Below are 16,862 nucleotides of genomic sequence, written 5' to 3' on the forward strand. Positions count from 1 at the left end.
ATGTTGAAAATGACCTGTCCACCACCACTCTCTGGGTGTGGTCCTCCAGCCAGTTGGTGACCCATCTGACTGTGTAGGCATTGACATCACAGTTGCCTAATTTTTTAATGAGGATGGGATGAGAGATAGTGTCGAAGGCCTTCCTAAAGTCCAGAAAGACTATGTCCACCGTGACACCTGCATCCAAGGATTGTGTGACCTGGTCACAGAAGGCAACCTGTTTGGTCTGACAGGACCTGCCTCTTATGACCCCATGTTGATTGCCCCTAAGCATAATCTCCCCTTCTGGTCCCTTGCAGATGTGCTCCTGGATAATTTTCTCAAAGAGTTTTCCCAGAACCGAGGTAAGACTAACAGGCCTATAGTTTCCTGGGTCCTCCTTCCTCCTTTTTTTGAAAATGGGAACCACATTGGCCCTTTTCCAGTCCTCTGGCACCTTGCCAGAGCACTACCGGTGCTCATAAAGCTGTGCCAGGAACAGTAAGCAAAGCAGTTGATCAGGGTGAGAGTGTACTGAATTCTTTCATAGGCCTAAGAGCTGAACTACCATCACTGGAGCCAACATCCTGAATATTATTAGACTTACCTTTGTGCAGTGGCAGGAGGGTGGTCTGGTGGATAGGGACTGTAGGAAAATAGGAAAAGATGAAGGCCAGGTTTACTGTTCATGAATGTACAGGTCAACACTACAGGTGTAGTTAGAATGAGGGGGAGCGATGCAGTAGTGGAGAAGGAGAAAAAGGAAGTTCAAAATAATGGTGGAAAGACCAAAAAATGTGTGGTGAGGGATACAAAAGATGATGTGTTAAGCACAGGCTGGAAAAAAGGTTAATATTAACATCTGGTTGTGTTTAAAAATGGTTACATCCTTAATCTTCTCCTTTTTTAACATGCTGCTAGGCTTTAGTCTTTGTCTGCACTGGTTATTTCAAGCAGCTGTCCAGTGGTAGAAACCCCTAGGGTAAACAGGAACAGCTTCTATTTCTCATAGTACTGTCTTTCCCTGTTAGAAACTGCACCAGTAAAATCATGTCTTAGCCTGGATGAATTAGCTGTTTGCAGGGTGTAACTACTCAGTAATACCCAAGGCAAAACTGCCCTGCAAGCAAGGTCTGATTCTGCCTTCAGGGCACACCTAAAAGAATTTAAAATGAGCACAGGGAAATCATCACTAGACAACTGCAGAAAGACAATAAATTCTGAATATAGCATCTACAACAATATATTAAACATAAGGAAGGCATGTACAAAGGCAGAAGATAACTACATGAATAGAAAAGCTGAGCAACTATGAAATTTAACAACCTGTGATAACTACAGGAAGTCAGACTAAATGATCTAATAAGCTCTTATGGCCTTACATTTTTAAAGTCAGTAACAATAAAATTACTATGTATCATACTGCAGACATTCATCACTACCTTTGTCCCACATCACAATAAGTTTGGCCCTGAAAAAGGTCTTTGGCGTTGTAATCCTGATCAGGAGGCCCTTTGCGGGCATTCGATGATCGAGTTGATAACATGCATTGTTCTTTAGCATGTAACAAGGAAGGCCACAAGTCTGGGATGCCAATGTGGTGTGATTTTTTTTCAGACAGTGCAACACATTGTAAATGATTGCCCAATTAGATCATTTAATGGCAATCTAAAATCAATCCAGGCAGCTACCCCTGAAGCAGCTGAAAGGTTATCAAATTTAGTAATCTATGAATGTCATCCTAAAATGTCATATGAAAGAAGAAGACTGTCTTTGTTTCTTTTATTGTTATTATCAGGGATCCTGGTTTTCTCTGATTAAAAAAAATCCCCAATTTTTGGATTTAAAAAATTAACCCAAAATCCACTTATATATATCACAGAAAAATGTGCGTTTTGGGTTACTTTTTTAAATCCAGAAATTGGGGATTTTTTTATCAGAGAAAACCAGGATCCCTGGTCATGGTTGTTGTTGTTGCTGCTATTATTTTAGTACAGTTGTGCCTAAAAACCCCTAACTGAGATCATTATCTTGTTGTGCTAAACAGTGTCACTACAATCAGGATTATTTGATGAACAAAGGCTAGGAAGGGACTGAGAAGCAAAGAGACATGGTCATTAGCAGGTCTAAGTGGCTAAGCCAGAAACAAAATAGAGGTCTCCTGGGCCCCAGCCTAGTTAACTATCTAAGAGACCCATCCTCCAAAGAGGAAGATGATGGGGTAGAAAGAAAATAAAACTGAGATCAGCAGACAAAGAAACAGAAAGAGTACTGAAAAGATAAGTGGCTTCATTCTTAGGGATGCTTAGCAGCACTTCTGAAAATAAGGCAATTGCAAGTAGATAAGTAGAGTAGACTGAAGGTCTTGAGAGAGGTGATTCAGCTACCCCTTGGTAGATGTATTTATACACTTTTAGAAGTTCTCAGGAAGAAAATAAGTTATCCAGGTTACGGCTCCTTAAGATGCACATTTTCACTGACAAGCAATGTTTCACTGACAAGCAATGAGGCTTCCTGACATAGATAGAAACACCCCCTCATACCTGCTGCTGACCAAGTAGAAAATTATTGGATTTTGCTTTGTTTAACATACCCAGGCAAAAAAAAGAAGAAAAAAGAAAGAAAGAAACCCTAAGTATCATGTTGCTTTTTTTATGAACATGCTACCTCTGATCAACTTCTAAATGATGACTCAACTTCTTATGATGGAACAGGGAGTCATGTCCCCATATTTTTTTCACACAATGGAATTCTGTAAATATAATCCAGGAATATGTCTTGTTTTAATTTAGAAATAACTTGTACTGTACTACTATAAGCTTGAGATGGAAGCTAATGCTCCATATCTCATCTCATTTAGCCATTTCAGTGAACTCTTGTCATAACCTATATAAGCCACTTAATGCTCAAGTTTTCAAAATGCGTATTTTTATTTGGTAGCCAATTTTAAAAGGGCTCTTCATCAAATTTTATAGAATTTTCTTTTAAATATTTGTGTTATTAAGACAAAACAGGCACTTGTTGCTTTTTAACTGGAACTCCAGTGAGGTCTCAAGGAACTATATTTTGATGGATAAGGAAATACTTTTAGACTGCTAAAGCATGGATTCCCTTTCAAATTGGGTGTCTGGACCCTGGCAGATCATGAACCAGTTTCAGGAGGCTGTGACCACACTGTTGTGGAGGTTGTGACCACGCTTGTGCTGCTTCTGAAAATGGGAAGAAGTGACGTAACAAGGTCAGGACAATTGGGACAGCCAGTCTGAGTCCCGACTTGTGGCAGAAGGCACATAAAAATACTGCTGTTGCTGCAGCAATGCAATAACAATTGCACAGCATAACAGGAACCAGGAGCACCTTGTGTGTGGTAACTGCTCTGGGGACCCAACCATGTTGCTATGCCTCTGAGAGTAAGCCCAGCTAAATCCTAGCTAGATGAAAAAAGGCTCCTGAGGCTGAGTCCACACAAGCGTGGACATTTGTATTCACAGGGACAACTAGCAGTGGGACACCTTCTGCCACCACTAGTTGTCCCTGGTGAGCACCTGTGCCATACACCCTCTGGCATGCAGTAAGTTACCCTGGGTGGGATAGGGGAGGCGGGGGCTTCCTTGGGCTGCAGCAGTGCCAATCCTACCACTCAAGCCTGGCTGGCAGCTGGAGTGTGGCTTTGGCCAGCCAGGCTCTGGTTTTGAGCAGCATGTGCTGCCATCACATGGGTCGCTCTGCTTTTCTTCTGTGCAGGTTTTTTTGACCCCTGGGTATACAGGGGTCAAAAAAGAACCCCTCAGTGCTCCCTTGCAGCATGGAGAACAGCTGAATGTGCGGTATGTGGCACCGTAGATGTGTCTGCAGTGCCACATAGCACATGGCCATGCTTGTCTGAACATGGCCTAGTAGGACAAATACGGGAAAAAAGAGTTATAGTTAGAAAAGGTTAAGAATCACTGTGCTAAAATATCCAGTTTTTTTATGAGTGTTAAGAGACCCTCTTCTGATACAACTGAAGTCAATTGCCTTGAATGAATGCATGATTACACTCACATAACAAAATAGTCTAAATGACACACTTAGTCTCACAAAGGAGACTAAGTTATGCAGAAAGTCACTTTTGAAAACATTGTTTGCCATGAATACATCAGTCATGTCCAGATTTTTCACACTGAAAAAAAAAAAGATCCAGAAGCCTTAGTAGTTGCTTTAGGGCAAACTTTCTGTGATGTTCACTTCCCTTGCTCTTGTTCAGACAGCCAAAAGGAAGTAGAAACATCCCACAAGTGAGAGCAAACACAAGCAGACCCATCCAAAAATACCATGTTTTCTTACATACAATACACATCTTTTTTCCCCAAGAATCAGACACCTTTTAAATTGAGGCATGTGTCTTTAGTGGGCACGTCTTTAGCTGATATTTCTGCCTGGAATAGAAGTCCCCATTTTGATTCCTGCTCCAAAGCCAACTGTGCAGTAGCATAATTTCATTTCAGGGACTGAGGGAATCAATTTACTTATTGGTTTATTCTTCTATATTCCCCAAGTGAAACTATTATCTTTCCTTTTTAATAGTCTCAATGTTGCATTCATCAAGCTAGCCTTTCTTCTGTAATTTTTGCTGTCTACTAGCTACTCCCAGTCTCTCTCCTATTTGACAGCTTTGCAAACATCTTAGCTCTGTCCCTGATATAGACAGCCATAACACTGGGAAAAAATGTTTTTTTCATTCTGCCTTCCAAAAACAAGGTGCATACTTTATTCTGGGGTGTGCCATATGTAAGAAAATATGGTAGCTAATAACCTAGTGGCTAGGGGAGTGCAGGACCAAGTTTCTACTGTGCCTAATTCAGATGGGAGACCTAAATGTTGGTCTTTCTCCATCTCGGTCCTTGAAGTAAAGTTGTTCTACTCTATTCAAATCATTGTTGTCTGATGCACAAGGACTCAAACCCAGGTCTGCATATTTCAAGTGTTTTAACCCTTGTTTTATATGCAGTCTACATGCAACTATTTATATTGTTTTTGATCCTTTTTCTTACTGTCTGCCCTAGTGGCTGAATCTACACAAGACACTGACATTGCAGTTGTTACTGCCCAGTCATTTAGTACTTGCATACACAAGTACTTAATGACTGCGTAGTAACTGGTGTTACTGTACAGTACCATCCCTGAATGGCTTTTTTGGTGATGTTGACTGCAGAGTAGCTCATTACTAATGTGCAGTAGTTGCGTCACACTTTGTGCCAAATGATGCTACTGTGCAGTATTAACAAATTACTGGACAGGAGATGCAGCCAATGAATTATAGAATTATTTCATTCAAGATGGACCAGCTTACTTAGTACCAATATTTAGCCTATAATGTAGTTGGTAGGGTACTCATCTGGGATATAAAAGACTTGGGTTCAAGTCCCTGCACTTAATTTCCTAAATATCAAGTGCCCTAACCAACATTAATTATTTGGTGGGAGTATGTCTCTGGGTTTTGATTTTGACTAGGGATGTAGAGGGGGAATGGTTTGGGAGAATTGCCCTCTAACTACCCCAGCTGGCCTGTGACTTCTTGGGAAGCTCGGAGAGCCAAGGTAAACTAAAGCAGCCTCCAAGCTGAAAAAGAAAAGCAGAGTCATCATGTATAGCGATAGGTCTGAATGTATAGCTCAATGTAAAATCACCAGTCAAAACATAGATGTCACGTATTGGGCTAAAACCTAACTTTATGCACCCATGAGACATTTATGTAGTAGAATAACTGCAATAACTGTACTTGTGTACAGTTTGAATTCAATTTCTACCTGTGGCAGAACAGGATAACCCAGATGTATGTGTATCTGCCAGCATTAAAATGAAGGTTGCTAACTTCCTACCATATAGCTCAATGTTCTAGTACTTGCAGTTGTTTCTCAGGAGGCAGAAGACACCAGTTACAGCTCCCCTTGCTATCTCCAGAGCACCCTCCAACCCTCGTCTTGAAGTTACCTCATGGGACAATCAGAAGGGGAAAGTAAGTAGGGCCCTGATGAGAAAAGAGGAAGAGTGGCTCAGTGAGGTAAATGCTGCCCTAGCTCCTAACAGCTTTTCTGCACCTTGCATTTAATTGGATAAAATGAATTAACAGCAGTGGCTATTTTTTCCCCTACTGGGAAAGAAAACAAAGTTCTGCATCAAATATGCCTGTGGCTAGGGGCAAAACAGTGGCATGGCTACACCCTCCCCCGTTGAGACTGGACCATGCTGCTCGACCTCTGGGGACTTCACAAAACTCCCCAAAGTAGCATAGAATCTCCACTTCCTTCTGAGCTTAGAGGCATGTCCCCTCCTCTGCCCTCCCCTTCCTGTGTCCCCCACCTGCCATGGCTGCTTTCCCCACTGTCCCAGAGCCAGGGGAATTTCCAGAGCTGCTCCTACGCATTTTATCTGCGCTGCACAGGATGTGACACAGCTGTAGCTACGCTAGAAGCCAGCTGGGCTCCTAGTGCAAGCACAGAGGCAGCAGCTTCCTATGTCTGCTCCTAGTGAGACCAGGCAGTGTGGGGGAACCCAGCCCCTTCCCATTGCTGTTGCTGCTGTTCCCAGTCAAGCCCAGCCCTTGTGCAGCCTACCTGAAGCAGACAGCAGCAACTCTGAAACTTCCCTCACCCCTGGGACAGCTGGGAATGTGGCAGTGACTGGAGGAGGAGGGGAGGGGAGAGGAGGGGACATGCCTCTGAGCACAGAGGGAAAGAGGGGATGCTTACCTGCTTTGGGAACTTTAAGAAGTCCCCAGAGGTTCCCGCAGCACAGTTTCCCCCCGCCACTAGTTTACTGGGAGGAGACTGGGAATGGGGGTGCTGCCACCTGCAACAAGAGTGTCTGCTTCTGCATATCCCCTTTGCCAAATCCTGGACCTGTCCCTGGCTAGGGCTCCCCCTAACCAACTGCAATGTAGATAGCAAGGACAAAAGAAGTCCTGAGTAAAGCATAGAAGGTAACGAAGAGGAGCGGTTGATCAGGAGTGTTCCCCATATAGCAATGACTCTACCAAGGTCTTGTTTCCTACTGATTCTTCTCTGAAGATGCAGTAAGTGCAGAGGCAGCTTCAAGGCAGTGAGACAGCAAAGAAGACAGCTTTCAGGCAGTCAGCAGGGTTGAGACTGACTGGGTTGAAGCTGCAGAGGGTAGCCTCCTAAACACTTGCTAGGGACTTTTCTACCCAGCAACAGAATCGTGATCGTTTCAGCTGAGGTAGGTGGGAGAGTCTTGAGAGCAGTGCATTCCTGAAGGCAAGAGCAGGATCTGCCCCAAATTTCGACTAAGCCATGCCTGGGCAAATTCTGAGTGATGTATAATGAAGGAGGATAGGCCACTCATTAGCCACTCGCAGCCATGACAGGAGGGCTGAGGTTAGAACGGTTGCCAGGATGCTGGGGTGTGTGAAAGTCTTTTATTGTTGATTTTCTAATTGCTGGCTTGTCCAAGTGTATTCTGTGTTCTCTTTTTCCTCTCAGTAACATTCTCTTTGCTTTCAGCCCTTGAATTCTATGCTTATTCCTGGGGAACTATTGTTCATCAAGGCCTCACAAGCTGATTTAGTTTCCCAGGCTTCTGGGTGGGGCTTAAGCTTGTGTTATTTAAAGATTTTTGATTTTTTTTTTGTTAGGAGCCCCTAGGTAATTTAACCTGGCCCTTTTCCCTGCCAACATCTAGCAGAAGCATTACAATAAAATAATTTAGTATTTCAGTTGACGCGTACAAACCATTTTAACCCCTCAAATGATGCAGTTTTGATATTTCATTCTTATCTAGCCTAACCACATCATTTCACTAGTTTTGCTTTACGATTACTATTAGATGTCCTTGGACATGCACTCTCTCAGCAGAGGCTGGAAGTAAATGCAATACAGGCATTCGGTAAACACATGCAAAGAATGACGCAACTCCAAAAACAGAGATAAGGGTAAGATTTTCCCAGAGGTGACATGGGAGCATGTGTAGTGGGAGCAGACATGATTTGGCTACTGTCTGTGCTACAGTAGGCTCACGGAAGGAAGTCTCCAAATGGTGGATTTACCATGACTCTCAATGCAGTCACAGCACAAAGCACACAGAAGCAGCTTGTCCCTTCCAGCCCTTGTGAGAATCAATCTGAGGAAGCCTGATGCCATAGAGCTGTTTCCTGTATATTGTGTGGGAAATTCGAGCAAGTGCAAACTGCTGGCAACAATGAGACAATAAATTATGATAAACAGGAAAAATAGCATTAGCTCCTAAAATCAATGGCTGGAGCTCATGAAGCATTCACAGCATTGATAAATGAATAAATAAAACAAAAAGCATTGGGCTTTTGAAAGAATAGGGAGCTTTATCTGCACTGAAGGACTCCTTTTCAGGCTACTAAATCTATGTAAAATATAAACGTCAGATCCACTGAATGCTTATAGCTGGGATTTTAAAGGCTAAAAAGCTGACCTAAACAGACACAAACCTCTCACACCTAAATCTCCTGCTTGGCCCTGAAAATTTCAGGCCAAATTGTTTGCAGCATAGATATAGTATAAACTAAACAAGCAACCACTTCCAACACTCCTTTGCATTATGTATCAAGGGTGGTACTTCACCTGAAGTGAATAATCCCATATGAAACATGAGCTCTCAAATAATTCTGATTTTTTTATGGAAATATGCTAGCAACTACCAGCTTCCCATCCAAGAAGAAATGAAACACTCCAAGGATCAAACACTGTTCATCTAATGCACACATGCGATCTTATTAAATTCAAAGCAGCGAACAAAAAGAGATAAAATCAGTGGGAGATGAGTGCACTCTGCACTTCACACAAGATGCTTAGCACCTTGTTGGACTCAGGGAACTGAAGTGCATTAAGCACTTCCGAGTTTCTGTCCCTTTGATATCAGGCTCATGTTTAACATGTGTGTGTAAAGCCTAAGTGCTCTACTGGTATGCACAGCACTCAGTGGAGTGCTCAGCACCTCATGGGACTTTGCCTTCACTGGGAATACCTGTCTGAGACAGATGAGCAAGATTGGCCCATAATAAAGACTTGCTCTTCCACAGCAATGGGCTCATGACAATTTTGCTGTTATGTTGATGGTAGAAGGAGAAAGTTCTGTGTACTATAATATTATAATCATAATCATGGTTTTAAAATCCTGTTTTAAAAAATACACATGCAGTAGACTCTTTCCCAGAAACACACAATATAATTCTGAAGTAATTTGGTAACAAAAATTTCTATCAAACAAGACAGAATAATACATGATAGAATCAGGAGCAATAAACAATATACTATGAATACTTTTTGCAAGGGCAACTGCATTGCTTGTTGCCTAGTGGTTAAATAAATGCTTCAGAGATCATATATTTGGATTTAGTAGTATCATTTGATGCCCCATCTTATAAAGTCTTCCATGAAAAATTAATTGAAATAGGCTCGGAGAGGAATGCTGTCATGAGGACTGGAAACGGGCTAAGGAACTGTAAAGAGAAAGTAATGATAAATGGCAATGTGTTAAGCCGTGGGGAAGCATCTGGTAGGGGATGCTCCAAGGATCAGTCTTATGTCCATCTTCATTAACAATCTTAAAGAGGGAGTCAACATCATGTTAATGAAAATCAGAAGTCATATTAAATTGTGGGCATGGTGAACACATGATATAATTCAAAGGGAACTAGAAATATTAAAATGATGGTAGTGATAAAAAATAAGCCTCATCCTGGAAAACAGAAGACAATACATGGGGAGAAACGTAATCAGAAATACTCTTTATTACCATAATTAGCACCAATATAACATAATAGCATAAACATGTATCTTTATATATGCACATAATTATATAATATATATATTACATTATAATATACTATATACTGTATCAAGAATAACTACATACTACCTAGCATATATAATGTAGAATTTGTATACTCGAATATAAAGAGAACATAATAGTGGTGAAATAAACAGAAATACTCAAGAAATATTCTTTGAGAAAGAGAAACCTGAAATGGCATTATGTTGAAGGAGGTGATAGACAAAGTGAAATGTGAGTGTGGAATAAATGACAGCAAAAAAAGACAAAGCAGTTTAGTCCTGCATGCAAAGAAGCAACACTCATGGGAAAGGAAAATAACAGCCCTCTCTTTGTAACTCTATGTAACCTCACTTAAAATGTTGTCTCCAGCTTTGGCCATCTCATTACCAGAAAGGTATTGACAAACTGCAGGAAGTTCCAAGCAAGATATACAAATAGTTAAGAAGCTGCAAGGACTTACTTACAAGAAAAAGTATAAAGGGAGTTAAATATGCATAAGCTTGGCTACGCAATGACTAAGGGCCGTGAAACATGATAACAACCTCTAAATATTTGAACACCAAAGGAGAGAAATTATTTAATTCAGCAAAGGAAAGAATTAGATGAAACACAGAACGAAATTCAGAACAACAAACGTTCTCAAAATAAGATTCACTAATTAACAGAATAGATTCCTAAGAGGAGTGGTAAAATCCTTTGGGTGACACATTCAGAATTAGACTGCACAAAACACTAGTAAATGTATGAAAGAGAGATGGACTGGGGACCTGACATTTTCTATCTCCCTCAGTTGCAATTGCAAATTAGATTAAATGAAATGCATCATTTGTTTGGTCTTGCATAATTTGGAAGGGGAGTTACTGTATGAAATTATAACTGTTTTTCACAATTCTGAGACATTTTCCACATATCGTAATAACAACTACCCCTAAATTTCTCTGAACATATGTTTATGAGATAAAAGACACTCTTCCAGTTAAGTGGTCACCTGTTAAAGCTGTTGAATTGCCATGCTACTTTGGTATTCTCCGCTTCCCTATATTGTTATGTATCTCAAAATATTTCTTACACTAAGTAAAGAAAATGTTATGCAGATATGATCTAATTGCAAAAGTAAACCTGGAATGGTTTCAAAAGCGACCGCGGTAGCTGTAAAATCAATCAGAAGAGGGCAGCATATACCAGCACAAACTTTGGAAGAACATTATCCAGAAAAGAATGTGGTTTTGTAAGACTGGGGAGGGGGATGGTCTTTGGGTTTAAATGCATGTGGATTTCTATTACCTGTGATGCCCCAATACATATGAAACCACAGGAAGCTGTTACAGGCCCTTCATCAAAAAGCCTTCCTAACTTCTCTAATGGCTGTCCTGTGTCATGTTCATTTTCCAAGGTGACCTCACCTAACTTTGCAATTTATATTTGCACTGGAAACTAGTATAGTACTTTCTGACCCCTTCTCCCTTTCCCTCTTCCTTTCCCATCTCCTAGGCTTTAGGTGACAATATCTGAAGTTGGATTTACTGAGGCAGAAAGCCAGCTGAAAGGGGATTGAATGAAAAGTGTGTTTCCCAGGAGAAGCACTATTACAGTTTCATCCTCTTAGCTTTGTTTCCTATATCCTTCAAGTCTGTTCAGAGACTAAAGGTTTTAGAAATGGAAAGGCAGCCTCTGGAGTTGGACTAGAATACTCCCTGCTGTGCCTGCCTCCTCTCCTATTGCTGTGCCTTTCATCACCCAGTTCTGAATTTGTTCCCCTCTTGTTTTTTTCTTATTCATGCTTTTAGCTCAGCTCTCAAATCTGTTGTCCTAAAGCTTCCATCTTTCTCCTCCCACTCCATCTGTCCAGAAGTTTAGGCTTGTTGCTGCTCCTTCTTTATAATGTGTTTTCTTTTTTATTATTATTCATTCTAAGTAAAAGCACCAAGGTTTTAGGTGTGCTTTCTTTTCCAGAAAAAAATGCTAAGGACCCAGATCCTATTTCACCTCTAAGGAGACTAAACTTCACTGCTGCTCACTTCAAACTTGTATAGTTCCCTTGGGAGAGTAACTTTATTCTACCTCAAAGGTGCCTATATCACCCATTCTCTCAGTGAGCAAGAACTGTGCCCCCAAAGTGTGTTCTTTTTCTATCCAGGAAGACTCACCCGTACTTCTCCCATTGTCTCGGTGGGTACTTCTATCATGCTGAGCTCTAGCTTTACCTGTCTGTGTCCTGTTGGGATCCAGCTCACAGAAACCTCAAGCGGCATACCTAATTGACAAACAGCAGCTGCATCTTCAGAGTAAATTAGTCATAGTGTACACATTTTATCCAACAGTCGTGTGGTTAGGGCAGTTACCCAGAGAGTTGGAGAACTGGTTTGAGGCTCCACCTCATCCTGAGGGAGTTTGAAATCACATCTGTCTCAGGAAAGTGTCCTAACAACAATATCATGCTTAGGCAAGACTGAGGGCCTTGCTACACCTTACACTGTGAGCCACACAAACGTTGATGGGTGTGAGTGCCAGCTTGAGTTTGGAACAGTCACACTTCAAGCCAGCAAGGGAGGGGAGAACTGAAAGGTAAGGACCCCCCACCTTCCATTCTGGGCTTGACCTCTGCCCCCTCAGGACTCCCCCAGTTCTTCCCCACCTCTCCATCCCCCTCCACTTATGTATGGCTGCCCACACTATCTGTCCTGGGAGCAGGAAGGGAAGGGTTAACCCGCCTGCCCAGCCACCATGGCCACAGGGCCACTGCTCTTCTCTGGGCTGAGACTACTCAGACAGCAGCAGCGGCCAAGCAGGCAAGAAAATTAACCCTTCCCTGACTGCTGCCCTTGGAAAGACAGCACAGGCAGCCCCAAGTAAGGGAGGGTGAGGGACCAATGAGCAGGGTCTAGGGTGCTGGGCAGGGGGGAGAAGGGGAGGTCAGTAGGTCCACTACAACTGACCTAAGTGGCAGGGTCGGCAGATGAGGTGTTCACACTAAGGTGTAGCCTAGAGTGGCTATACCTTAGTATAACATGAGTTGGGTAACACAGATCAGAGAGAATCCTGCCCTGGAGTGGCATAATTTTGAGCTGGAAGGGAGTGCTTAAAATTAGTTTCAGGTGTTATGTGCAGACAATCAAGGTGTTAAGAGCTCCAGGAGCCACCCAAAATTACCATGTAACAAGGGCCTGATTGTATCTTGACCTTCCTGTTGAATATGAGCCACAGAACAGGAAGGAATGCAATAGTTATGGGGGGGAAAGGACAGTATACAAGAGAACAGGGACTTTTAGCCTAGTAGTTAAGCCAGTTAGCTGAGAGTGGTTTAACCTCTAGGCCTCAGAGTCATCGTACTTAATCTCAGCATCAAACGAGTGTTGTATGTCCTATTTTATTAAGGATTTGGGGATTTACACAGAATTTATGCAAGTTTCCAGAAGGAATAGGGTGGCAATAGAGCATAAGTGAAGATAAAACATTTATCTAAGCCTAGTGAATTGCTTCTGGTCATGTACAGTCGGCTACATCTAGTCATGGAACTTTTCAAAACAAGGTGGAAGCACATTAGGAATGAAGCAGAATTTTGGTCATTGAGTGAGATTGAACAAGATCATGATTAGTGTTACTTAAAGACGGTGTAAATGCCATTTAGATATCTTTGGGGAAAATTAAGGTCTGACCCTATGAGAGTTTCAGCTAGTCCCTCTGCTTAAGACTCCCCAGGTGGCTATTTAAACCAGCTGTCCATCTCCTTTGTGCTGGCCCACCAGTTCAAAGGGGTCAAGCACCTGACCCAAACCTAAAATATCCTCAGAAATATGAGATTACAGACACTGAAAGTAGGAAAAATCCAGAAAATGAGGAGGATGAAAAAGACCTAAAAGGCCTCAGTCCTGGCTGAGACCTTCCCACTAACACACCATCTTTTTAGCATTATGTTTAAGAAAATTAGCATCATCCAAACCTGGATAATGGAAAAACAATCATGCAGTGCAGTGGAAGCCATTAAGAGGTCTGCAAAGAGTGATAAATACAGCCAAGAGCCATTTATCTGACAGTTGGGACGATGAACACGAGTAATTCTAACTAATATATATATAACAGAGAAACTGCATAGGTCTCAGAGCATCTCCCTGAGGGGCACCAGATGACACTGAAGACACAGGGGCTCAAAGCAATAAATTGTACAAAATAAGAAAAAGAGAGCAATTATGTCTGATGGTCAAAAGAGTCAAATGCCACACTGAGGTTCAACAGTAACAGGCAAATGCAGTAATAACCCTGCACACAGGTCAGCCTAGAGAGCATCTAGACAGTTTGGGTAGAGAGAAAAAGAAATGAAACCTAAACAGACATCCACCGTAAATGTCTTATCTCTGATGCTGCCTGCACCCACCTCTTCAATAACCTTTGACAAAACAATTCAAGATTTTCCCTGAAGGGGAAGTCACGTTTTTTTTTTTTCTTTTGTGGTAAATGAGCTTCCTTTTTCCTACTGCAGCATTTAGTTACTGAAGGTGTCTGTCTTGAAGGAGAATACTTCTCTTACTCAACTGAGAAAGAAAGAAAAATGTGATAATCAAATAGACAATTAGAAGAAAAACACCAGCAACAAAAAATGTTGAACAGACAAGGCATATGATGTAGCTTATCTACAGTATGTTATTTTGCTAGCTGCTCCTCCACTTCCGCTACTCTTCATCTGTGTGTTGTCTTATAAGATCTTTAATGAAGGAAACTTGTTTTCATACTTGTCAAAAATGATAGCACACATTCTGAACTGCATGTATGGGTAACCTTCCACTTTACAAAGGCCTTAAGGCAAGGGTCAACAACCTACAGCCTGAAGGCCAGATCCAGACCTTAGAACCATAGGATCAGGCCCACAGAGATGAAGATTCAGCATCATTCAGAAGCAAAGGACTTTGGTTTCAGGCACTCTCCCCGGGGCTGCTGTGGAGACAAGCAGCAATAGTGGCCGGCTACCAGCTTTTGACCCAGGGTAGGTCATTCTGAATTGTAACCAGAACAGTTTGCCTACCCCTGTCTTAAGGGGTATACACCTAAGTGTTTGGGGCTTTTTCCCCATGAGGCTGGGAAACACAAAGGCATTTTAGATGTCTGAGTTTTGCAAAACTGGACTCTACTTATGTTATTAATAACTCTGTTTTACAAAGTGGTCCAAAGATGTCCTGAGAAAAATCATATCACATAAGAGCTTTGCAAGCTTTTAAATAAGAGATAGATTTATGCTTTAGGAAAATATTTTTATTCTGCATTAGAACAAAACTAAGATCTTTAGACATTTTTCATGAAAAAACACAAGACAGCCATCTGGTATGTAGGGGAATTCAGGTTCGAAGTGTCTGTTCTGTCTGCTCCAACTAGAGGCTCTATAGATCATGTTTCTTCTGTAACATTTTTAATTTCTGAAGGTAGTCCTCTTTTTATAAAAGATTAAACATTCATTGGACCAAGGAAGGGCTGATTGTAACACCTCCCACTGTAAAGCCTCCTTCTGCCCTGGGATGTGGAAGAGCCAATTTCAAAGCTGCTTTGAATTGGGCAGAGCAGAGATTTGAATGTGCATCTCCCACATACATGCTAAGTACTTTTACCACTGCAAGTCCCCTTACACTAGAAAGTCCATCCAAAACATGAGAAATTTTGAAACATTAGGGCTAACTACAGACATTCAAAAAGCCTGAGCTTAAATTAATTCAATCTTTGCAGATTAGTCCAACCTGTGTAGATTGAACCAATTTGCAAGGGAATAGACATTTACTTTTGATTCCATAAATGCAGGCATATGCCTGCAGTAGCTCAGGCTAGAAGCCAGAGGGTGCTAGAGTGAGCCTTCAGCTGCAGGGAAGCTGTGGGGGAAGGGGCCTAGGGGGAGGGGTTGGGGGGGCAGTAAATGGAGGAGTGGCCAGCCCTGGCAGCAGCATGAAGTGAATGGAGATTGGGGTTTAATTCCCCTCTCTGTCCCCTGTCCCACCAGCACAGAACCAAGCTGGGGTCTGCTTGACTGGGGCAAAACAGCCCATGCCAGGGTTCCCCCCCACCCCATTGCTGCAGCAGGGGTAGGGGCAGGGGCATGGCCCTCTAAGGCAGAAGGGGCAGAAAGGGAATTTATCCCCTGCTCCCTCCCTTTCCCAGCCAGAGGACCGCATCTGAGGTCTGCTAGCCCCAGTCACCACCTCCACGGCTAACCAAGCCAGGCAGACCCCTTCCCTACCTCCTTCATCTCATGGGACCATGCAGCCCCTGGTCTGGCAAGGGGGGAGTGACCCTCACAGGGCAGTAGCCACTGTCATGGTATCCCAGGAAGTGCAAGCCTCTTCCTGGTGGGGGAGCTGTGCTGCAGGCAGGAGTGGGCCAGGCAGAGTTGCTACAGCCTACACAGGACAAGTTGCGGGGGGGGAGCTCAGAGGGTTGACTATGGGGGCCAAGCCAAATTTTGGGTGGCCATAGCCCCTCACACCCACACAGCACTGCTGCCACCACTTGCCCCATGCAGTCTGCAACAGTGCAGCCCCACCACTGGAAAGAGGCTTGCCTCCCTGGGACTTCAATCAGTGAAATCTGATACTACATTCAACCAGGTTTATCTCAAACTGGTTTCGACCATTTTGAAACTGGTTTCTGTTCACTGAACTTCTGTTCTGCTGCAGCTTTAAACCAGCTTCTGATCACTTAAACTGATATATGCATCCCTAGCCTCAGTTTCCGGCAAGAAAATAAATCAGAAACGTCCTCAGTACCTATAGCCAAATTATTAAAAGGATGTGGAGAAGCTTGAGAGAGTGCAGAGGAAAGCCATGTGCATGATCAGAGATCAGGATAACAGACCTTATGATGAGAGGCTGAGAGCAATGGGACTCTTCAGCCTAGGAAACCACAGGCTCAGGGGCAATCTGGTGGCTGCCTATAAGTCTATTAGGGGTGTTCACCAGGATCTGGGGGAACATTTGTTTAACAGAGTGCCCCAAGGGATGACAAGATTGAACGGTCACAAACTCTTGCAAGACCGTTTCAGGCTGGACATAAAGAAGAACTTCTTCACTGTCTGAGCTCCCAAGGTTTAGAATAGACTGCTGCTG

General features: G+C 42.7%; 1 long non-coding RNA gene across 1 annotated transcript; it reads left to right on the forward strand.

Moving 5' to 3' along the window:
• The first annotated feature begins 3,430 nt into the window (after positions 1 to 3,430).
• On the forward strand, positions 3,431 to 15,812 carry LOC109306078. The gene is made up of 3 exons (XR_002099839.1): positions 3,431 to 3,516; positions 11,026 to 11,032; positions 15,802 to 15,812. It is a non-coding gene; the product is annotated as an uncharacterized LOC109306078 (long non-coding RNA).
• Positions 15,813 to 16,862: the final 1,050 nt, after the last annotated feature.

The sequence above is a fragment of the Crocodylus porosus genome, unplaced genomic scaffold, assembly GCF_001723895.1.
Source record: "Crocodylus porosus isolate Cpor-Errol unplaced genomic scaffold, CroPor_comp1, whole genome shotgun sequence".
Taxonomy (NCBI): Eukaryota; Metazoa; Chordata; order Crocodylia; family Crocodylidae; genus Crocodylus; species Crocodylus porosus.